The sequence below is a fragment of the Taeniopygia guttata genome, chromosome 2, assembly GCF_048771995.1.
Source record: "Taeniopygia guttata chromosome 2, bTaeGut7.mat, whole genome shotgun sequence".
Classification (NCBI taxonomy): Eukaryota; Metazoa; Chordata; class Aves; order Passeriformes; family Estrildidae; genus Taeniopygia; species Taeniopygia guttata.
In genome coordinates, this window is record NC_133026.1 from 63,194,541 (window position 1) to 63,218,821 (window position 24,281).

A 24,281-nucleotide genomic window follows, 5' to 3' on the forward strand; every position below is an offset into this window, starting at 1 on the left:
CATCTTTGAATTGGATTATGTCCAGATTCTTGAAAATAATCCCTTTGAAATCTGTCTAACTACCTAGGCAATAAGTTGCTGTTCAGTGTGAGAAGAGGTGGCAAATTAAGTTCTCCTCATTTTACATGCCAGTTATAATTGATGCGGGATAGGATAGGATTAGGATTAGGATTAGGATTAGGATTAGGATAGGATAGGATAGGATAGGATAGGATAGGATAGGATAGGATAGGATAGGATAGGATAGGATAGGATAGGATAGGATGCTCTGGTGAATAGAGAATGAACTCAGGGAGCTACGGAGAGGCAATAGTTAGGACTTTACAAACCCCACCATTAACTTTCCAGTCTCTTGCCTATGTGACCCAGCGTCTTACCTACGTGGCAGCATTAGCGAAAGGCAGTGCGTGTCAGAGGCTCCTAATAAGGTTTGTGCCTTCCCTCCAGCAGGGAGGTTTAGGTGGGGATGCAGACCTATGAAGTGGAACTACCAACTTTCCAACAGGGATGGGTTTACATTCTGATGAAAGATGGGAAAGAGGAATGGGGGAAGAAATAGTTTGAAATACTGTTCTGGGAACATTAGTGAGAGTTCATCTGTCTGGAGACTTGAATTAAGTATCAATTGTTCTACAGTTTCTGTGATTAACTTTTTCAGGTATTTTTTGTAGCCTAGTATTGATTTTGACCAAGGTCAGGTTGTGGAGATTTTTGTAATTGTTGTTGCTGTTGTTTTATTTTGTTTGTCTGTGTATTTGCTTTAACCTGGCGGTACACATGCTTAATTTCCTTTAATTCATGTTTATGCACTTGATTTTAATTATTGTTTAACTTTTTCCTTTTTTGGAAATGATCCTGGTGAAGTAGATGTCTAAAATGGAAAAGACAGATATACAGCAAATTATCAGGTCCTCACACAGATTTAATAGTACTTTTTTTTGTATGTGTGTACGTAGGATTTCAAAATTGATTTGACTTCCAAGAAAGTTTTCAAGACCTTGACTGAGAGTGTTCTTACTTTTGAGAGAATTTGCATAATTTCTTAAATGCTTTCCTACTTACTTTGACTATGAACACAGCTTTTTTTCAACATCTGTTTTAACTTTGATTTTATTATTCTAATTACTTACGGTGTGAAAATTTCATAGTGCATTACACCAGCTCTTCCCATGGGGAGGTAGTATTGTAAAATGGACAGATATGGTATTGCACATGTAAAATTATCACATATTGAAGAGGTAATTAAATGTTGGCTCTATATAGGTGTGTTGACCTTAGAATAGCTGCTTGCTTTTTGTGTTGGCATCCTAACTTTGTCAAGTTTTATGAAAGAATGTTGTTCTAAACAGATAGATGTGGCTTGAAAGAGGTTAACATTTTCTGTTTCCCTTCTGTTCCTCTTTCTCCCTGCACAGATTGTGCTCCTTGTTCCACCCTCCACTTCCACTTGCTGTGTATCTTATTTTTATACTGCCATTGTATTGTTGATCTCTTGTGGTAGGTTATATTCTTAATGTAGTATTCATTCTACAAACAGAAACTCTGCTGGATAGACTTGAACTGAGTATGTGGGAACACCATGTTTGTTCCAGTTATTTTGTCAGACTTCCTGAGTTGTTATTTAAAGGATTCCTTTTTTAATAAATTAAACTTATTAAATTAAAAAAAATTAAATTTTTAAATAAAATAAATTTAAGAGATATTGCAGATTATACCAAATCCTGTTTTGTCACCTGATATTAGGAGTTCATTTGACCCCAGTGTCCTCTGGGGTCTCAGTCCTGTCCCTGAGTGGCAGACCCTGCTGGGCCTATGTGGAACACAGTCTTTCAGCATGTGGCAAATTGCAGTTCTACAGATGGTTTTAAAGAAAACAAAACAATTATTATGTTTTAATTTTGATTCTCTCAGTATGTAACAGATGTGGCATTAACTGAAGATTGTTTTGTCATATGTGACCTTAAGCTATAATAACATCTTATTCTTCATTAATAATAAAAACTTGATTCTTTCGTTTGTTATTTTCTTTACTACCCTGACTTTCATATCATTTTTCACCTAGTCCATGTGTATGTCTTGGCTCAGAATGAAAGATGAGAGGATGTTGCCTTTGGTATCTAAAGACTAGATGGACAAATACTTCTGTGTATAGTCTTAAATACACACACATAGATATGTATACACACACACTTCTGTGGCATAGTCTGAGATGTGGATTCTGAGTTCTGTCTTAAGTTTTCTTTCAGTGAGGCTTGTGGAGGGAAATGTGACTTGCAAATGTCTGTGTCACAGAAGAGTTCTCTGACATAATTAAAATAAGTGGCTTTCTCAAGGTCTTTCAAACAGAGATTTTCTTTTGTTCTTTGAACTGGGCTTTGTCTAGAGTAAGTATATCAACATTAGCCAGCCGTACAGGAGATGTTGCCCAGGAGCATCACAGATGTTAAAACACGAAGCTACTTGGGAGCCCATTATCCTAGGGAGCTGTGAGCCATGGGCTCAAGTGTTTCCCATTTTCTAGTATTAATGACAAAGAAAGAAGTTAGCAATACTAGTCTTGTTCGTTTTAGTGTGATACTTAAAAGCCTTTGTTTTTAATCTTGTGGTAGCGTGGTAGCAGGACTGCATGGAGACACAATATAAATCTGTGTTTTAAGTTGTGCTTGCCTTGCTTTGCTTGCTACAGAATATTTTGGAACTAGTTCTTCTTTAACAAGTTATTGGAGATGTCAGCACCTCTGAAATGCTTTAAAGGCAGTCATGTTCCGATGTAATCTAATACAGTGTTGTGGGGTAGGTTTGCCTGAATACATATGAATTAATCCTGACTCTAAACGTTTAACAAAACCATAGTACAGTTGTATCAGGAAATTATAACAGGACTGATAAAATGCATTTTAAAGTTTGACTTACATTTTTATGAATAGGTAGAACTTTAAATTGATGGGGCTTATATTTATAATGAATATTTATCATCAGCATTGTTTATAATTCAGTGTCAGTTGTTGCAGTTGAAGTATTTGTAAGGAAAAGACTACTTTTTTTACCCTTAGGCTTTAAACATAATTTATGTATTTATTTAGCTGCAGTTACAGAAAATGTTTCATAACATAAGTAGAATTTTGCAAATAATGTTTTCTATCTTTTGGTGACCCATATACATTCATAACTGTAGAATATGAAAGGTAAAAATTTTAAGCTGGTTGATGGAGGCTGGCTTGGTGTTTAATTCTTGAGTTTCTTCTTGGGTACGCTTGTCCTTAAAGGAGCAAAATAAGTCTTTCATCTTGCAGCTCAGCTGTGTATGAATGTAAGACTGAGGAGGCAGTACACAGGCCTGACAGTCGTGTGGGATTTAGAAGAGGTACATTATCCATTCACCTGTAGTAAATTTTAGTTCTGGAATCAAGGAAATAATAGCAAAGTAGTTGAAAAATAAATATGTAAACAGAGTAAATAAGTTTGCTAAAAAGACCAGGGTAAAGGAAAACAAACTGGAAATGTTTAGCAGTGCAATCCGACTTCATTTTTGTTTTACCTTCTGAAATTCGTTTTGCTGTAAGACCAGCTTTGAGACAGATACTGTGACTGCGTTATATTTGCTGGCAGAGCTGTCTGTATTGTTTTCAAATTTTGCTGTTCACGAGAGTCCAGCATTTTGTGTAGGTTAAATGGGTTGGAATGAACTGTGTCATTTAGAAACTGATGTGGTGAGTTGTTTTGGTTTTATGCCTTTTACAACATGCAAGTCAATACTGCACTCTCTGTAGGCTAGCTCCTTTTCCCTGTACTTTTGTTTTATTTCTTTTTTTCATGCTTTGCTCTTGTTTGCAGCCCATGTGATTTGGAATCAAATGTAAATGATGATACAGAGTTTCTAAACAAATTTTGTTTTCTGTAACATAGCATATATTTGCAACTCTAGCTTAAGGCTTTGGGTTAATAGTTCTTGAGAGATGAAGGGGTCTTCTGCTTCTAGACCACAGCAACAGTAAGGGAACACAACAGCCTAAGCCACTAACGCATAAATGGGAGAATAAAAAACATCTGGTGGTTGATTTCTATTTCACTCACTCAATAGAAAAGAGCTTCAGTGATAGGAAATTGTACAAAAACAGTAAAGGTTTTCACATTATGTAAGAAAAAGTGTTTCAGCAAATAGAATTTTCTTCTTAGTAGGTCCCATTTAACATTTCAAAGACAGTGGTCTCTTATTAAGGAGAATGAGCTGGAGAGTATCTCTTTTTCCCTCAAGAGCAGTATTAGCAGGTGGGTAAATTTATAGGACTCAGTTTTCACTCATTGTACCTTAAACTGTAAATCTGTTATCCTGTAACTATGGTGTACTCAGGCAAGGGCTGAGTTTAAGAACCATTTCTTACATGTCTGGATCCAGTAAAAAAGCCCCGCTAACATTGGTTTTAATTGGATGCCTAAAAGTGTCTCTGCAGAAAACTTCCCTGTCAAAGAGAAACAGAAGAAAGATGGTAGGGATTTCAGTCATCATTTTCTGACATCACTCTCTTTACATCTCTTTCATCTCACACAGTGGTTGAGAGAGAAGGGGCAAGCGTACTGGGAGATCATTTCACATTCTGGTTCAGGATTTTCGGGCTCCATGAGAGATGATTTTGCCTTGCATGGGAATAAAATCGCGCAGCTCTGGCTTCCTGCTCATGAAGTTCCCAGTGGTACAGCAGAGTTGTCCAGGGCTTCTGGGTAGGTACAGTGAAGGAGACCTGAGTTGTGGTAATAAAAGTTGTAGTAGCACCATTCCCTTTCCATTGGTATTAGTGTGTTTCTCCAACATGAAACAGAAGGAACTGATGACTAAAAAAAAAGAAATCCTTTTCCAACAGGAAATGCTTGAAATCTGTCTTAGAATATAAAAGATATGAGGTGGACAACTAGGCAGAGCTGCATACATAAATGTTATTGGGACTATGTCAAAACACCATTTTTCATTTAAGCTAGTGTTCCTGTATAGATGGAAAGTGAAGTTTCAGGCATAGACACTATTCTTGTTGAAAACTGACAACTTCAGTTTTTATTTAATTGACTGTTGATTCTTGAACAGGAAAGATTATTTTTTTTAAAATTTAATTTCCTGTGTGATACTCATTGCATTTGAAACATCATGCAGTGGCTATTAAAAGTGATGCATATATTAAATTTCCAAATAAAGATTTTAGAGCATCTCCTGCCCAGCTCTGTTTTAAAGAAATGGGAGCCTTTAGGCTGATTTGAAAGGACATTTGCTGAAACCATGGCTACAAAGCACATGGACTGCACTGGGAGATGAGTTTTGAGATACTAAAATTAAATTATAATTTTTAATGCAAATATTTATTAAAAAAGAGAATGTGGAAAAACATTGTTCATAAGAATTTAAGCAAAGGCTATTCAGATAGGTTTCATAAATGTTATGTCCAGTTTACTGAAGTTGTTTGGCAGTAGTGGCATTGCATTTCAAATGTAACTAGAAATAGATATTTGATATGAGCACTGATTCTTTTTTTATTTTTCTTTAAATGACGTTAACTTGTTAATCTTAGAAAACCTTATAAATTTAGTGCCCTATTTCTAGCACATTGGACTAATATTTTACATGCTCAGGTATGGCAATATATCGTTGCAGGGGTGAACAGTGGGACACATAAATAAATTTATAATGGATGTGTATTTGTGTGAAAGAGGCAGTTGAAATCTTTTAAAGCTATTGATGTAACAGTAATATTAGTAGTCAGTTTTCCTTCCAAACATGGAGGAGCCTCTAATCCACCTTCATGGAAAAGATTACTTAATTTTATGCAATGTAGTCAACTGTCAAATAATTAATTTAAAATTCAGATCTGAGGGGAAATACAAAATCACAAAATCTGTAGACTCATGGAGTCCTCTTTACTTTCACACCGTTGGAGTGCTTTTTGATAAAGAAGAAAGAGGATGGAGTAGCAGCTAGATGTCTGGAACTGATCCACAGTTCATTGAATTAAATTGAAATTTTTTTTTTCATTCACTTTGATCATCCTTGGATTGAACCAGTATGCATATGATTTAATTAGTAGCAATCTCGGGAAATGCTGGGATGTTGGCTTTTCTAGTTCCTTACCTACTGAGATGGAAATTACGTAAACCAATATATATGTGTGTCTATGATATGGCAAGTGCAGAAGTACTCACAGTTGACTTTCCTAGTGGTGGACCTCCATTTTAAAGAGACATTTTATGCTAAACCTATTTTTCTTCCTTTATTTATAATGATATGCTCATCTTTCATTCATTGCACTTAAACCAGATCTATTTCTATGTCTTTGAAAATATTTTTATTCTGGAAAAGGGAGCAAATTGTAGGTTTATTCTATGTCTAATTTTGAAATACACTAATTCCGTTCCTCCCCCAGATGTTATATTTAACATTAAGGGTTAAAAATGCAGTTTTGATAGGTTCTCTTTGGCTCAGAGCAATGAGGTTCTCTAATAGCAAATGTTTAATTATCCAGTAGAGTATATTTTTATCATGAATCACAATGATGGCATCTCTATTAATGCTGTCATTTAATTTTTTAAAATTATGTAAAACAGTACAGCTTCATGTTGGAATACCTTTACATTTCTGCAAGTTTGAGAAGCAACCGGAGAAAACTCCTCTGCTAAGGGCAGGTTTGTAGGCAAAGTTGTTGGACAGTCATAGTTCAGAATCGCTAAATTTCTTATCTGAAGCATTTGAAATGTTTTTACCCTGAACCAGATTTCTATCACCTTGTTCCTTCCTGTATTATTCTTTATTAGGTGAGCTGCCCCAGTGCCTTTCCTGGGACAGTTGGTGAAGTTAAGGTCTGGCTTGGGACAAGAGAGGAGGGGTGGTGGGAGCTGGCTGTGGGTATTGACACTGGACACAGAGATGCCATGTAGGTGTGTCCTGTTTGCTTTCGCAGACCCTGATGGGAGTCTGAATGATTTACAGTCTAAATGTTTATGAAATCTAACGGGCTTCTTATGGATTAGTAGCATAAATAGGAATAGTAGATATAAAAATCAAGGGAGAAAGGCTTATAAGCTAACACCACACTTTCTCAATGTAGGAGTTGTGTAACTAGCCATAAATCTGTCACTTGGGTTTGCTTATACTTTGGGTAGTTTGCTCCCAGTTTGTATTGCAATAAATAAGAATTCTCTAAGGTGTCAGTTACATACCTGTCAATGAAAACTCACCTGAAAAGATTAGGTCTGTGTCAAAAAATATTTAAAGGAGCCTTGATTTATTTTTCTCAAGGGCATTTAAGAGTTACTGAAGCAGCATTAAATATTGTACTATACAGCATTAAATACTTATACTGTATGATGCTGAGGTTTTTTCTCTACTACTTTACAGGAAAATATTCTGCAGCAACTGCAACATAACACATAGCATAGGCAGAACTTTTTGTGGTAGACATTGCCTTCTCAAATAAGCATGGCATATGCTTAGGCCATGCTGATGTGTTATTGTTTATCATCTACAATGATTTTGGAGTGTATCATAAAATTATTTGTATACTTGAGGGAGTGATCCAGACAACAGAAAAGGAATTAAGTAGGTAATCTAAGTATTTATTTGTTTTATATGTTTCTAGCTGCTGATTGATGAGCTTATATTGCTACTTCTGCATTTGCAATTGAGAAGGGATGTTGGTAAGCAAATTTTTTTTCTCATTTGCCTTTGTTTCACTAAAAATAAGTAACTCCTTTTGGAAATAAAGCAATATTTTTAAGGTACAAATCTGAGAAACAGGCAAATAAAATGTATACACGGTCTACTTTCTTGGTGTCAGACAGAATTAAAAGTAGAAAAATACTGTTTAATGTATTACTTAATGTATTGTGAAGCAAGATATCCTATCTTGCTTGTTATATATTTTGAGAAGCATAGCTAAAAAATCAAGATATTATTGTACAAGTTGGGAAAACTTTTCTTATTCTGTCATAAGCCTTCTGTTTGATGACTGCCACAAGAATTTCTAGGATATAATTGAAAACAGTTGTCTGACCTCTGCTGATTAGGAGTTGGGATTTGGTTTCCTGTGCTTGAATATGTCAGTTCATCAACTTCTCTGGCTCTGAAATAACTTATTGTTTCTGTGTGTTTTTCTGTGTGTATTGTTTCCTCTGTGTTTCTACTATTTCAAAAAAAAACCAAAAACCTGTCGTCTTTGCTGTCATACTTCCAACACTTTTGAAAAAGCAAACCCTTAAAAAGCAGTGACTGTGTCTTCTGCCCAGGATTGCCCATATTGAAATGCACAGTTTGCGTTGCACAGCCCCCCTGTGCACGTATGCTTTGACTCTACAAAGTCTCTCCAGCAATCCCTGCTCATCTATAGTGAAATGCAGTGGCAGCTTGTTTCAGATTTCTGGTTGTTAATCAATCTGTTCACACTTAAATGTGTTGCAGCCCAGTGAAAGCAGGGACTATCTTGGATGAATGATATGGAAGAAGTGAAGTGGATGTATGTAAGTGTAATCTGCCCCCAGAGTGGCAGATTGCTTTAGCAATGACCTTTATCAGTGAGAATAGGCTAAAGTCGTATCATTTTTGAGAACCAGGGTGCTACTTCCACTTAAGCTGTTGCTGGGTGTGATGTTTTGCCGTCACTTTTTGAAGACACTGTTAGGTTGAGTTTAATACTTTTCTTAAAAATTCCAGGTTTTAAGCATAAAGGCCTAAGGAAATTATGTCTCAAAGATGGCATTTGTGCATCTGCTGTCAGCCCTCTTTTTTCCACTTCAGTTAAATTTCACACAGAATATCTGGGTCAATAGAGACAGCAAGGTACAGGTGGTGTGTGAGAATAAAGGGCTTTATGAAGGAGATAAACCGTATACACTCCATAGCCAAAGGAGAGGTAGCAGGATGGATTCTCCCTTACTATTGAATCTGCAAACAAACTTTGCCTCCAAACACAGAGGAAATAAACTTTTCCTAATTCTGCTGCTTGCAAAAGAAAGCTTACTGTAAACCTGAGATTGAATTATGTTCTGTTGGCTGACACATCTTCCAGAAGAGGAAGATAGAATAATGCTGTCTGAAATATTTTAAAAGAACTGAGAATAGATGCTTTAAGAGAAAACATTGCATATGTTGTCTTTTAGACTTTTTGAAGAATAGTATGTCTACAGGAGAGAGCTTGAGACAAATGATGCTGTTTTTCACAGTCTCTGAGATGATTAGCAAATACTGGAACATAATAGAAGTTATAATTAACTGCAAATGTAAACTGTTAGATTGCTGCAGAGGGAGGAGGCTGCTTAGACAATAAACTTTAAAGTAACACAGCTGCTTCTTTAAAGCTGTCAACATGTTGCCATCATCTGGAAAAGTATACAAAATAGCTTGTCATAAACCTATCAACTTTTCTGCATTAGTTAACATCTCCATTGTATAAGTAAGTATGAGATTTCTTTTTCTGTGAGTTGTGAACCTTTATTCTTTCCCAGCTTTTGCACATATAATAGCTGCCTGTTTTCCCTTTTTGAAAACATCAGTTAGGACAACTCTAGGTTTGCTTTTGTGTGTTAGCAAGAAGTTGTTTTGTGTGGATCTTTCTGTATGAAGAACTCATGGTGGGGAGAGCACTAAATCCAAATGAGTCATAATTAGGTTGCCCAGAGAAGTTCTTGAAACTCTTCTGCTGAAGACTTTCAAACCCAACTAGGGAAGTCCCTGAGTGACCTTCTTTTGACAGGGTTTTGAACTAGGCCACCTCCAGTGGTCTCTTTGAACCCAAATTATTATATGATCCTGTAGTTCTGAGAAGTATAGATGTAAAGCTTGTATTAATTTCTAAAGGAGATTGGTCCGGGGGTTATCTTTAAGAGTCACCCCTAAGCTTAGTTCTGGGACCGTCCCTCTCTTACTGTCATTAGACTTTGCTTTCCTTGTGAGAGTTTTGCTCCTCAGTACACTGCATTTGCCATAGAAAATGGGAAGTTAGAAAATGGGAGACAGACATTCACCGTAACTGATGTTTTAATTCTCTGCAGGACTTGTAACTGAGATTTTAGGCAAGGTTGTGCATGTTGTCTTTGTCATGAGTGTCTTTGAATTCTAGTTGTTAAGAGAATTCTAGTTGTTAAGCCACTGAGTTCTTTGTATCAGGTTCATATTATCCTGGAGCTCATACTTCTTTCTGAGATTACTAAATTGGAATTTCTCAACCAAAAGAGAGGGCTTATGCATTCTGAACAAACTCTTTATTGCATCAGCACAAAGTCTATTTTGTACTGTTCATTTTTTCAGCCCTGCAATTTTGTTAGGGTATTTGAAATTTCATTTTTCTAATCTTCCATTAGTACTGATAAAGCTGCTCCTTTGTGGTATCTGTCACCAGCAGGAGGTGAGCAGTAGTTAATTACCCAGTTTGAGAATTGGGTATCTGCTTTTCCCATTCCAGGGAAAATTACTGCAACTCCAAAATATGGTGGAGAAATGCTCCATACAGTGTCTCGCTGTATTTTCTGTATGTGTCAAAGATTTTTTGAGCTGTGGAAATATTCTAATCTATGCTTCAACAATTAGTAGAGTGGCGTATTGGATGCAAATTTGATTGCTTGAGCATTACAGTACATGGACAAATGCTCTATGCAACTTGAAGTGGTTTGACAGAATAGGATATGTTTCTTGCAGTCCACATTCCCCATGTGCACACCTGCAGAAAACACACAAACACACAGCCTCCCCACCCCACCATTGCAGCCAAACCATCTGCCTTTCGGAGTTCCTATCTCAGGTGTGCATGGTCAAGCCAGAATCTGCACTTAGGTAACCTTATTCTGTACTTGAAAGTATTAGAAGTACTTTGATTTTAAAAATAATGCTCGTGATTTCATATTGAATTGTTTTCCATTCCTTGAAACATGAGGTGCTGTATAAAAATTAAAATAAAAAGCTAGTAGAGTTTTTTTTGAGGCAAATATAGGCAATATATTTACATTGTGAAATTATGTCTTACTATACATCACTCTTAAAATGTGGTATCACTAGAACCAAAGATATGCACTTATCAAACTGTACCCGTTCAGAACATCAGTGATGATAATATATAAAGATGTCATCATCCGACGTGAATACAGAATTTTTAGCAAACTGTGGTTATACTTCCTGCTGATGGTTGCTATTAGAGGTTCCCTTCTGATGACACATCTAGCACCTTCTGATATTTACAATCTGTGATTTGCACTTGGAACTCAGCTTTTACCCTCACAGCAAGACAGAGCATAAACAAAGCAAGATGTGAAGCAGCATTTCTGTAGCAAGTTTTCTGTGGTAATTCTTGAGAGTTCTCTGGTGATCTGAAAATAAATTCCTAGATACAAGTATACCGCAGCTTGGAGGATGAATGTGCACCAGGCACTGAAGACTGCTGTGTAACGCTAGTAGCCTTGCCTTACAGGCATCATAATCCCTTCTTATTTAAGATAATAAATAAACACAAGTACTTTTAAAAAGCTGATTCTTGAATATTCAGGGCTAAAGGGTCTTGGCTGACCAAGGGTCTGCTGCTTCTTGCAACAAGAGAGCTCTCTGGCATTGCTTAGTAGTAACAGAATATCTTACAAGTGGCATGAAAAATTTGAAAACCTCCTTTTAGTGCCTTCTCTAGGTGCTACAGAAAAAGATAGTTTTGGGCTCTCTTTATGACTTCACTTTCTTTTTACTAGTTGGAAGAAAAAAATTCTCTGTTTATTTTGTCAATGAAATGCCTAGTGCTCCAAGATGCGATTACCTTAACAGAGAACTGCACAACCTTTACTGCAACAAACAGCTTTACCCAGATGACTTATTTGCTTGAAATTAATTAAGGATGTTTAGGTTACTGAAAACCCTCATCTACTGTGCATCAAGATCATCTGGTTTGGTTTGAGCATTTGTTTGCTTTGCTTACAGAAGTTCCTTGATTTTTCAAGCCAGCCAGGAAAACCAGCAGAATTATTTAAGCAAAACTCCCCCTAGCATACTACAATAAGGCCAAATAATTAGATTCACACCCTTAGAGTAGATACACAGCTCAAAAGCAAAACCAAACACCCTTGATTCAGTTGACACAAGTTGATTTCTGGTATATTATGGCAGAGAACAGTCTGTTTCACCTGTCTGATAGCAGGCTGGTTGGATTTTGCCAGCATTTGGTCTGATGTCCTGGAAAACCTCTGGTGTTCCTGACTTAGAGTAGGAATTTAAGTAACCTGGTGCCAGCATCAGCAAAGATTTCATACATTTAATTTGTTCTTCCAGTGTAGCTAAAATAATTCCACTTCATAGGTCCACTTCCTTAGGAAGGAATTTTTTTAATCAGGTAGATATCATACTTTTAAGGCCATTTTTTCCCAACTCCCTGTATATGTTAGTAGAAAGAACCCAAGATGAATTTATTAAAAAGATTTGATGGTACATGACAAAATTGAGAGTTTGTACTTATTGTGTTGGTCATTACCTATTGATTGCTCTGTTTATATGAAATTAAGACCATTTTATAACTACTGGCCCTTTAGGCTCTGATTCAGGTAGTTAATTTGGAATGGATCCATCTTCTGCTTGTACTTCTATAAACTACAGTTTCCAGAAGTGTCATTTTTATGGGTGGGCAAGTTAGCAAGTTGTATTTTCAGTGATCATTACTTAGTCTGGTAACTTGGGTGGAGAGGTAAGGGAAGAAAAACTCTGCTTTTACAATGAAGTGAGCAGATACCAAATAATTCTGGATGTGTTCAAGAAAAAAAAAAAGATCAGTTAAACAAAGCTGGAACAATTTAAGGTCCCATGTGTGATAAAATTTCATGTCAAAGAGGAGTCATAAAAGATCAAAAGCTGAACCTGCTTCCACTGAGACAAATAGAAATGTTTGTTCCTATGGAGATTTTTGAGTCTAAATTCTACAATCCTGAAATATTTTCAGGTCTGGGTAGAGTAATCCTTACTAATTAGCCAATTTTAAAAGAAAATTATTAAATTTAATGTTTTGTTTGTTTGTTTGTTTGTTTTTAATGCAGGCTTTTAGCCTTAAAGTGAAAAGTTTTCTAAGGTTAAAGTTTAGGAATATGTCTGGTTAGGTGATTAAAATTTCTTTAAAAATATATTTCAGTGTTGTGCATGCTAGAGGCAGGATGATCTCCTCTGGGAGGTCCTCAGAAGACCATTATAAAAAGGATATGAAATGGTGTCAGTGGAATGATACCACTTACAGGCATGCTTTTTTCTTATCACAATGAGAACAGTTTAATGTTTGATAAAATGAGAACATATATTGTATATTTAAAGAATTTATTTTGTACCATTCTCAAAGATGTCAGGAGTAGGCTGCGGCACCAGCTGCCTACATTCATTCCTGTAGCCTGGGCAAAATCTGTCTGCCATAGCAATGGACCTTACTCATATTGAAACAGACATATTTTAAATATAAGATGCAGTCAACAGAAGAAGGGAATAGAAAAAATATTTTGCTGCTAATATTGGATGATTAACATTATAAGAACTTCACATTTTATCCTGGCTAGTTTTTATAGCAGAAGTTAAAACCTAAGGATGTTTTGCATTCAAATTTTCAGTGATTCAGGCTTTGCTGCAAGTGTTTCATAAAAATGCTTATTTAAAAAACCCCCAAACCCAGCTGTTTTAATTGGACTAGAAAGGGAATGTTGCGTGGAAAATGCTACAGTTAAAATCCTTGAAAGTTTGTTTCCTGTGTTTGAAGGCTTTGTTTGTTTGGATTTAAACTGAGCCTTCTGTTTGGTTTTGTATCAGAGAAATTCCTGCTCTTATTATTTCAAAAAGCGTGGGCCAGTTGACAGGTGAACAAAATTGTGTTGGTGGATTTTTATTACTTAACTGTGTGTTCATGCTAAGACAAAGCAGCAGAAATAGTGTGCATGTAGTGTTGTCTTTTGTGATTCAGCTGGAAGAGCCAGCTGGTACTTGGTAAAGGTGCTTGAGTCTGTAGGGACCAGTGCAGTACCTGCTGGCTTTGTTTTGGTGAAGTGCTGTTCGGGAGTTTTTAAAAATCTGTTGTAGGAATTATGAAGGAGCTCTGACTCCCTGTGTACATTTACAGAACACTGGCCTGTGTAGATGCATGCTTGCTCACATCTTGTGGTTTCTATCTCCTCAGAATTGTTTTCTGTTGTGTTCTTCTTTCCCTTCATACACATTTGTACATGCATATTTTAAGTTTAATTCTGTCATAAATTTGTCATACGAAAGCCAAAATTTAATGCAAAAACATTTATGTGAAACATTTGCAAAGATGGTAGTAGCTGTATACAGGCTGTGTACAGTGGCCTGTCCTGTTCTGAATAATTTTGTGTGAATCTAGACTTATGTTGCTTATATGGAGGTGGTAGAATTGAAGATATTAAACAGACCAGGGTATTTTCCAGTTGTGTATGTCATCTATGAAAAATAAATACACCATTGAACCAAAAGTCCAGCTTGGAAGTGTCTCAGTTTTAGCAAGTTCAGATTTCTGTTCATACTCCTACACCTTCATTGCATAAGCAGTGGTTGTTGGATTTGATAAAGGTTAGTGCTAAAGAAGAGGGATTTTGCTTTCAAACTCATGAAGGCAGACCCATCTGCCTGATTTAGTCTTCTCTTCCATGCCATTCTTTGTCAGCCCACACTTAGAATCAGCAGAATGGTTACTCTTTGCCATTTGTGCTGGACAGTAGAGGAGATAAACTGATCTTACACTGTGGTTCTTGAAGTTCTTTTTGAACGGAGATACTTTCTGCTGCTGTTACTTCCAGAGGAGTACTAACTTTCCAGACTTCAAAGTGCCTCTCATTCATGGTTTTGCTATCAATCCATTCAACTGGTCAGAAATATCTTTCTAAAGACATTTTGAAAGCAGCGGTAATTGCAGAGCTTTTGCTTGTTTAAAAGGAAGTTATTGGAGCTTTCTGTTTTCATGAATTCTTACAGCTGCTGACTTGCTCCATGCTTCCAAGGGTCATCTTAAAGCATTATTGTGTTCTCAGCAAATAGTTGTTAAGCCATGTAAGACTCAAATAAATATTTTAAACAAACAAGTCTGCTGAAAACCTGATTAGTGCCGAGGGAATGATATTCCTTTGTATTTTTTCTAGTAAGGGTTATTTATTAGGGTGAGCAGATGGGTACTATTCATTTTTGGCATTCATTGATAAGCCTGCTACCTCTCCAGGTGGCTCTACAAAAATGATAACACTGTGGCACTGCTCCCATTTTATTTTTATTTCTCTCAGGCTAGTTAGTCACCTGTCTCTGTTTTCCTCATTTAGAGACATCTGCTGGATTTTTTTGTTTCTGTTTTTTTGATTGTTCTCCATTCTAAAGTAACCAGGGGATCTCCAATAGCGGCTGATGCAAAGACTTTGTTTGCTTGCTGGGTATGGAACTCACAGATACTTTCTTTTTGTCATCTTCTCTCTAGCCAGTTTGCAAGTTTTATTTTCCCCAGCCTGTCCTTATGAAGTAATCCATACAACACTGAGTTATTAGTGGACTGTTTGACCACTTTGATTATTAATATAGGGGCTGTCTTACTTTTTTTCTGTTGAAATAGTAAAAGAATTCTCAGAACTATTGAGAACCTGTCTTCTGTTTCATTTGTTATCATGGGGGAATACAAGGACATAGATCTGGCACGTAGGAGTTGGACTCAATGGTCTTGATGGGTCCCTTACAACTCAGCAGACTTTGTGATTTGACATTATTAAAATAAAAACTTTATTTACATAAAACTACATTTTAATAAGTTTAATCAATAATTTATTTCCTTTCTGAAGAGGCAAGATAGGCAATGTGCTTCTAAAATAGAAAACCTTTTATTGTGAGTATGGGAGGTTGTCTAGACTGTGTTTGGACCTAACTGTGTGGGGCTAACCCACACCTGTCATCAGCATGCATTTGAAATGTATCACCTGACTGGATTTCAAAATGGATGAAATGGCTTTGAAAAGCCTGTACTTGACTCCACATGAAACATCTGTGGCTGAAGAGCCAGGTCACAGTTTCACAGCTCTGCTTCCCTGTGCTTTCCTGCTCTTTCCATCTTCCTAGCAACTTCATCCTTGCTTTCAAGAGAGCTCAGCTTTCCCATCCCTTTGGAAGCCAGAACGATGCTATTGGACTGTGTTACCAGGTTTCTAGTTGTGGTCACGAATTTTATTGTCTGATATGATATTAAAACTGTTCCAGGCAATACTGAAAGAAAGGTGAACACAGATGCACATACACCTAAATCTTAAATGTTTAAGCACATATAGTGTGTGGCCACAGATATAGGAAAAGCTGAGAAATCTGTTCATCTTTAACTCAGAATTACTCATTTGTTACTTGCTAGTTATTAAGAGTATTATGTTGATCTTAAAGTTAAATTGCACTGATACAGTAGGTTATATACTATATATCATATAGTACATAGATTGGAGTTTCAGTTCCAGTTTGGCTTTCTTGAATATTTTTACTAGAAAACAATAGAAATGTCTTTCCTTGCCGACATCTGGGATGATTTCTTCTTTTCCCCTCCAGGCATTTGCAGCTCTTGCTCAGCTGAATTTTATATTGAATATTGAATTTTATATTGAATATTGAATACTACCAGGTCTTTCTCTTGACTTGCCCTTAGACTTTCTCCTCCTACTACTAGTTGTAATGTAGTTTGTTCTATGTAGCTGTTGAAAGAGTTTCTCTTTCCACCAGACATTTAATTAAGGAAATGCTTGAACACCTCATTAACCTCATTATGCTTAATACATTAATTTTTCATTGCCTATCCTTATATCCATTCTTGCTCTCGTTAAAAAACAGCCATTGTCACTCATATAGAAAGAAGAGAGATAAATGATAGATGATAGATTTGAGGGGCTAAAGAGCTATGTTCTTTCTACATATTAGTTTCTTTGTTGGTGATGGTAGTGGTGGTGGTAAGTTTTATAGGTAATTTTTTCTGAGTAGTAGTGTAATATCTATTCTGGGATTTATTCTAGTAATAGATTATAGTAATCTGTTCAATCAGCAGTGATTTGAGGTCCCTGAGAAGGAGATGTAATCCACAGGGATAAAGCTACTGGATAATCAAGAGTGAAATATATAATATTTACATAATATTACATTGTTACAGAGTATTACTGGGTTTTTGCAACTTTTCTGCATCCCAGTTTGCCTCTTGGGAATTGCGTATTTTATCCGTGGCTTTGAACTGTTTGTAGCTGAACTTTTTCTCTAAATTATTATTCTGGTTGATTACTTAGCATTTCTGTAATATTGAGCTTTAAACTACAGTAAAAAACTGAAATGATGATAGCAGTAGTTTGTATTTGTGATACGGAATCATAGCTGGATTTAGTTTGACCTCAATGATTGCCCTCCCCATTTTAAATTTCAGTAAAAAAAATTCATGTTTTCAAGAATTTCTGTACAGAAGGGAATCATCCCAGGTATGTAGATTTTAACACTGATGATCTGGACGAGTAAACAGAGTATTCAGTTGTGTCTGCCAGATCTGCTTGAGGGAGAACTCACATATATTTTTGTTACTGGAGTCTCTATTGTTTTTATTTCAGTGTAAATCACCCACCACAATTTTGAAGTATGATATGGAAAAGCTTGAAGTCACTTTCTCTGGTTCTCAACTAACCTCTGAACTGAATTCCAGAATGCCTTGGTAATGAACAAATTGGTTTTAATGCAAAAAACCTCTCAATGAATGTGACAACTACAGATCTTGTGTCTTTCGTCTCACTGCATTTCTCACAATTCATTCTCTGTTCCAATTTTAGAGAAACCTACCTATTGGGTATAAAAAGGCCATTTTTTGGGAAGAAGATAAAAAACCCCAAAGTAATAATTGGTAACAAATATATCCCTTCCACTTTAAATCACAATACAACTGGGCCATTATCTAAAGCAGGGTTTATATAATGAATTATTTCGTTGAATCAGAATGACATACATTGCATCTAATTACACTGAGGCACTCCTACATTTTTTTATTTAATAATCTAGAAATAAAATGTTTTAAGAGAGTAATAAAACAATATAGTCAAAGTGGAGGTATTGCCACAAATGCTTTGTGAATGCACATTTTTAATAGGTTTTGTGACGAAACTTGCTCCTGTGCCTTATTTGAGGCAAAGGAACCCATCAAATTGAGGAAAATTTGAAAGAGAGAGATTGTCAGTTCTAGATTTCCCCCAATGATGTTGCATATCTTTATTTATGTATAAAATGTTCTCCTTTACTGCAGATCTTCTGCTTTGTGCTTTTTAAAGCATCCTACTGTCAGTTAGACCAGTGCAGCTACATGAAGCTACTGACCCATATGTCAGTACTCTGTCTCACAAAAAGCTCAGATGCCCTCATCTAATGAAGAACTTGTGGTGGGGGGGTGGGGGTGGAGGGGGGATGGCATGCTAGCATGGGAAATCTTTGCATCAGACTCTGTCTTTTTGAAAAGGAAAGATGAAAACATTAAATAAATAAACAAATATATAAATAAATGACTACTAAATATTTTAGAACTTCATCCTGCTCGGGAATTCACCTTAAAGAAGGTCATTTAGAGATGAAGTAAGTAGAGGGAAATGCATGTGAACCTTTAGCTCACCAGGTTCTTAAAATACATGTTTTTCTCCTCCTTGTTGTTTTTGATATGAAATAACAAAGTTCAGCCGTTACTGATGTGAAAGTAGGAGGAAGCTTTATATTATCTAGATTGACAGAATGAGTGGGATGATCAGAGGGATTTAATCTATTCTTTCCAGTAACTTCTGTCTAGGGCAGGGCATAACTTGCAGAGATGTGTTCAATTGGTGTGTAAATACTTCAGTTAGTGGAAGTCATGTCACATGCGTTTGCAGGTAATTTTACAGAAAAAGAGACACTGGAGAGTAGTGTTCCTTAGTTAACTAGAGAAAAGCATAAATGAGCAACAGCTTGTAATCAAATACATACATATATATTTTTATATATATAATTTGTGAATGTGTGTGTGTATGCACATGTATACACATATGTAAATAGCACAGACATGAATGATGACGAACTGCAGCAAATGTTTTACTGGCTTCTGGATAGTATTTATTCAAAATCAAGGCCTATTGATAGATAGGAGAAAAATTCCATTTCAGCCATGTTTTATAGTCCAACTTTATCATAACAAGTGGTTTTCTTTTCCAGATGCATCCCTTTCCATCATAGGTGTGCTTTGGAGTTTTCTTGCCTTCTTTCCTCACAGATGTTGAAAGGGATGAGAGGGTTTTCATATATTCAAACCAAGATTACAAACCATATATGCTTCATTTGTGAGAAACAAACAGAATTTAGTTGTGTTTCCTATTGTCAGAGCTTGCTCTTTTATTCATGTGTGGTAAAGCAAATAAAATGATACAATGACAGTTTCAAAACATGATTTCTTTTTCTGTGTGTTTATAAACAAAGTGTTTTTGTTGGTGGCTGTATTTGCCAGCCACCATTGTTGTTCTATGCTTGGAAAATTACAAATTTATATTTCTAAGCTTATTCCATAAGGAAGGTACGTTTATATACTGAAAGCTTGGTTTCTGCTCTCATCTTCCATTCCAGAAGTTGGAGGTGTTAAGTACAATGCCCAGTGATATGAGATGCTCTATAAAAATGTGATAATTAAAGAACAGGCATGGATGGAGAGCTCTGCTTTATTTGTTGACTTTGTTTACGGAACTGGGAGGAGAGCCTTTAGAGCTGAGCACTTTTCCTATATATGTCTCAATAAAATAGTCTCAAATAACAGGAAGAGACAAAGTTAGTTTTACATGTCTGTTTTTTAACCATTTTGGAGGTTTTAGGCGTGACCAGAAAAACTACCTCTGATGAAGAAAATTTTTTTTTTCTCCTCCAAATATTCCAAACAAGTAACCTTCCTTCCCAAAGTGTGAAAAAACAAATCAAGAACAAAATTCTGCTGAATTTCTCTCTCTCCTGTCCTTTTTAATCTCTACAATTACTCCAATTTATGATTGTGTGTTATCACTGTTCCTTCTAAAACTTTACAGGCTCTTTGAAGTAATCAGTTTGAGTTTAGGGGTCACATGCATAGCCACTTAAACATGTGTATTATGATGGGAGAAATTTCTATTAAACTTTATGGTGGGTAGATGAAGGCTTGTAAGATTTTCAATTAACCTGAAAGATTAAAGCATTACAGCTATTGTTCCTGCTTTGTGAGAGGTGAAGAAATGGTAACCTGTTCATTAGATATGGGTAGTATTTAAGCAGGAAAATAATTCTGTTTTCTCACGACTTTGGGAAATAAATTACTAGTTACCTGTAAGGTTTTGATCAATGCCAAAATAAAGAACATTACTTAGCCAGGGCCTGTGTGAAGGATACTGGAATGAGTAAATATCATGACACTGGAAAATAGGTGTACCAAAATAATATTCCTTCTGGTTGACCATGCATTTGGCATGCATAACAGGTTAATCTGAGGCAAAAACCCAGAAGGATTAAAAATGTGGGTGCTATGGGATGACAGGGCAAGAACAGCCCTGTGATTTTGTTCCGGAAGCTTCTCCAGGAAATGATTCAGAGACAATGCCACAAATTTAAAAAATCTTCTCACCAACTGATAGAAGGAAAGCTTTGGTTCATCAGGACACTGAGTGTTTTGCTCCAATCTGCTATAGCCATTGAGGAGACATTTAAAGTATTACAAAGATATTGAACAGTATAAATGCTTTGCTGGGTTGGTGTCAGGTCACACAGCAACTTAGATGGGGAACTAGAGACTAAAGGAAAATCAGAGGATTGAAGAACACTTATTGTAAATAAATGGTGAAAGGCTGTAGCCAGAGATGGTAAGATGTTTATAAACAGTGGGAGGATGTGGTTATGTAGGAAAGTGTCCTTGCTCATTCCTATGCCTGTGCATGAGTTTCTTCTACTGGGAAAGAAGAAAGTAGAATATAAAGCATAGCTCAATTGGATTAAAAAGTTGGAGATAAATAATGACATACAAGAAAAATGTGTCATTGATGCTTTTTTTTTTTTAATATTGGCATAATGCTCTAGGGGAAAAGAATATGAAAACCAAACAGAGTTAAATAAAGTATTGAACATGTATAATAAATATATAAGGGAGATGGAGTGGGTTAGAAAGAAGGTAAACCAGAAATTGTTTTATATTACTCTATGAATTTTGAAAGGAGGAAGTGAACACTTTCTCTTGTTTTCAAATGGTGTTGTCTCTGCCTATTTGCACCTCACTGTGCTGTCTGATAACACCCTCTAGATGGTGATGGGGGATTCCAGCACGTTGAATTTCTCCTGACTCCATGACTTAGAATAGATATCTGGTGTGGGTTTGGGTTTGTTTTTTTTAAAAAATATATAAAAAGTTATTTTTGATGAAGTGTTGGCATAATTGTAGGTGGTGTTTGAGCCAGTGTAGATTTAAACACTTAGATGATAAAATCAAAGACAGTCATGAAGAAAATAGCCTGTTACCCTTTACTTAAAACACTGCATGGATAGTGGAGCCTTTATTTCATAAGGAGTTATGAGCATACAGCAGAATATTTCTAGGGATCTCAGTTCTGGTAGGGATTATGTAAGTTTTGATTTGAGTTTTCTTTGGGCTGCATGCCTGTGTTTCTCAATAGTAGGACACTGTTTCAGATCTCTGCAGTTTCCTTTTCTTAGCACAGCTAAGAGGCACTACTTGAGCTCTCTGGTAAAGTGAAAAAAATTCAGTCCTTACACCAGAGAGCGCTAGGATTTCTTTGATTTGCAAGTAATTGCAGCTGCTCTGTTTGGAAAAAACTAAACAACCCATCACCCCCACATACCTCCTAGGGAAAATAGATTGCCATTTAAAGAGTATTTTTGGCTTGTCATATGTAAGAATGGAAGTCAGCATGTAATGGTTTGTTTGTGGGGTTTTTTTTCCTTTTCTTTTTGAAAACTGAAATCTTGATTATTTTTAAAAATACTGAAAGAAGTTGAGTAGTCATCCTTCCTCTTGAAAATATCAAGGTATTTTGAAACATTCTGATGGACACAAAGCATATGGCATTATCTCTTTAATCTTTTTGTGGTAGGGACGTGTTGCTTTTTTTTTTTTTTTGTGGAGTATGTTAAAGATGGTATTGTTGCTTAGGCTTAATGTTAGCCATGCTTTAGAGGAAATAGTGGCCAACAAAAAGAGATGGAAACCTGATTATTGCATTATTATTCCAGTGTTTTTGTGATGCTATGATCCTTTTATCATCTCTGTGGCCCTTCTCTGGGCTTCACTGGGAAGCCCAAAGCTGGACACAGCAATCCAGGTGTGGCCTTTCTGGTACTAAGCAGAGGGGAAGGATCAGCTCCCTTGGCCTGCTGGCAGTGGTCTTCCTAATGCAGCTCACGATGCTCTAGGTCTTTCTTTGTGTGACTGGCTCACAGTCATCTTGTTATCCATCTGCACCATCAGTTCTTTTCCTGCAAAACTGTTGTCCTGCTAGCCAGACCCCAACATATACCAGTGCTTGAGGGTAATCCTCCCCGGGAGTAGGATTTTGCTCTTTTCTTTGTTGAGCTTGCTGCTGTTCCTGTTGGCCCATTTTCTCAGTCTGTAGTGGTCCCTCTGAATGGCACCACATTCATCTGGTTTATCAACAATTCTTCCCAGTTTTGTGTCATCTGTAAATTTCTACTTGGTCATGAATGGAGGTGTTAAAATATTATTGGACCCCATATGACCCCTGGTGTTGGAATCTGTGGGTATTGGTGATTCCGAGATTGTAGAAAGTCTCTGTCTTTCTGCCCTGTTGCCAAAGAAGAAGCCATAATTCGTCTGTGCTGTTTTCAAGGTTGTTTATTCTTGCTTATCTCTAACATGTTCTGCTGCCCTGCCGCAGGTCTGTCCTGCAGGGCAGCGTGTAGGGCTCTGCCCCCAGTGGGATGGTACAAACATTATATACCAGAAACTACATGTACTATATTTACAATAATGTGCCAATATCTATCATCTACGTTGAACAGTGTGTCCCCAGCCTAAACCAATAGAAAAATGCCAACACTACAGTGAAACATGGAGGGCATGAAGAAGGAAAAGGACAAGACACACCCAATTCCTCCATCTTGTCCCCTTTGAACCCCTAATCTAGAATCCTAAAATTTTACTTTTGCACCCGTGTCACACTTAATTATTACTCATATCAAACACTCAAAGCTTGTAATTCATCCTGTAAGATTGAAAACTCCTCTCCATGGACAGAGATCACAGACGGTGTCTCTCGGGGCTCTGTCCAGGGGGGTTCCTGACCCCTGCCAGGGTCCCAGGCCTTCCAGGGCAGCCAGAGGGAAGCCCTGGATTCCCACACCCTGGGGCACCCTGCTGGTGACCAGCCTCTAGATGGACTGTTTGCAGCTCGTAACAATCTCCCAACAGTTCAGCCTGTGTCCAATCCACTTCACTGGCCACCAGTCACTGCCCACACACGACTTTGTCACTTTCTTTATGAATATGTCCTGGGACACATTGTCAAACGCCCTGCTAAAGTCAGGACCAACATATGTCCACTTCTCTCATCTGCCAAGACAAAAATCTCATTATGGAAGGCTAACTGGTATATCAGACATGATTTCCCCTTCATAAACTCAGGCTCAAGGCTCCTAATCACCCTCTCATGTTTTGGAAGCTATTTCCAAGGTTAGCTGCTCAGACACCTTCTCAGGGATTGAGGTGACCCTGACTGGCTTGTAGTTCCCCAGATACTCCTTCTTGACCTTCTTGAAAATAGGGCTGACATGTTTTCTCCCATCACTGTTTTCAGCTAAACATACCTAGGGAAGACCTTAAGAGTGCAGTTTCCTTTTTATGATGTGCCTTGCTTTTTATTTTTATAAAGATACTTAATTTAGACAATGCAAATAATATGTTTTGCTGATTTACTCTTTACTATATGTTGATCAAATCTTCATTTTAGGGCTTGAAGCAGCTCTAAATATAAATAAAGCCGTATGCTAGAAGTAGTGTATTATATCTTGTTAATTTTTTTCCTCACTTCCACTTCATTAGCTGAAACCAGCCCAGGTTAATTGAGACTGGGAACTCTATTCCAGACTACCATCTTTAGAGACTAATCAGTTTTCCTGAGAGAATCACTTGAAGATTGTTAGGGAGGACCCTTGCAAAGGCCTTCCTTTGATGCACGCCAGAAATCATTTATGTGAGTTAGCAGCTCCCTACTCCCCATCAGTATGAAACTTAGCAACCTTTATTCTGGTCATGGGAGGGGGA

The 24,281-nt window shown here is 36.8% G+C and overlaps 1 protein-coding gene across 6 annotated transcripts in view; it reads left to right on the plus strand.

The window, feature by feature from the left end:
* The window catches only part of FARS2 (phenylalanyl-tRNA synthetase 2, mitochondrial), a 232,483-nt gene that overhangs the window by 7,000 nt on the left and 201,202 nt on the right, over nt 1-24,281 (plus strand). For 2 of the 6 annotated variants that reach the window (XM_041714570.2, XM_072924104.1), the window contains one exon: nt 7,617-7,674. The exons of the other annotated variants lie outside the window; for them this stretch is intronic. The gene's annotated coding sequence lies outside the window, so the exon portion shown is untranslated. The remainder of the gene's footprint in view (nt 1-7,616; nt 7,675-24,281) is intronic. 6 annotated transcript variants of the gene reach the window in all.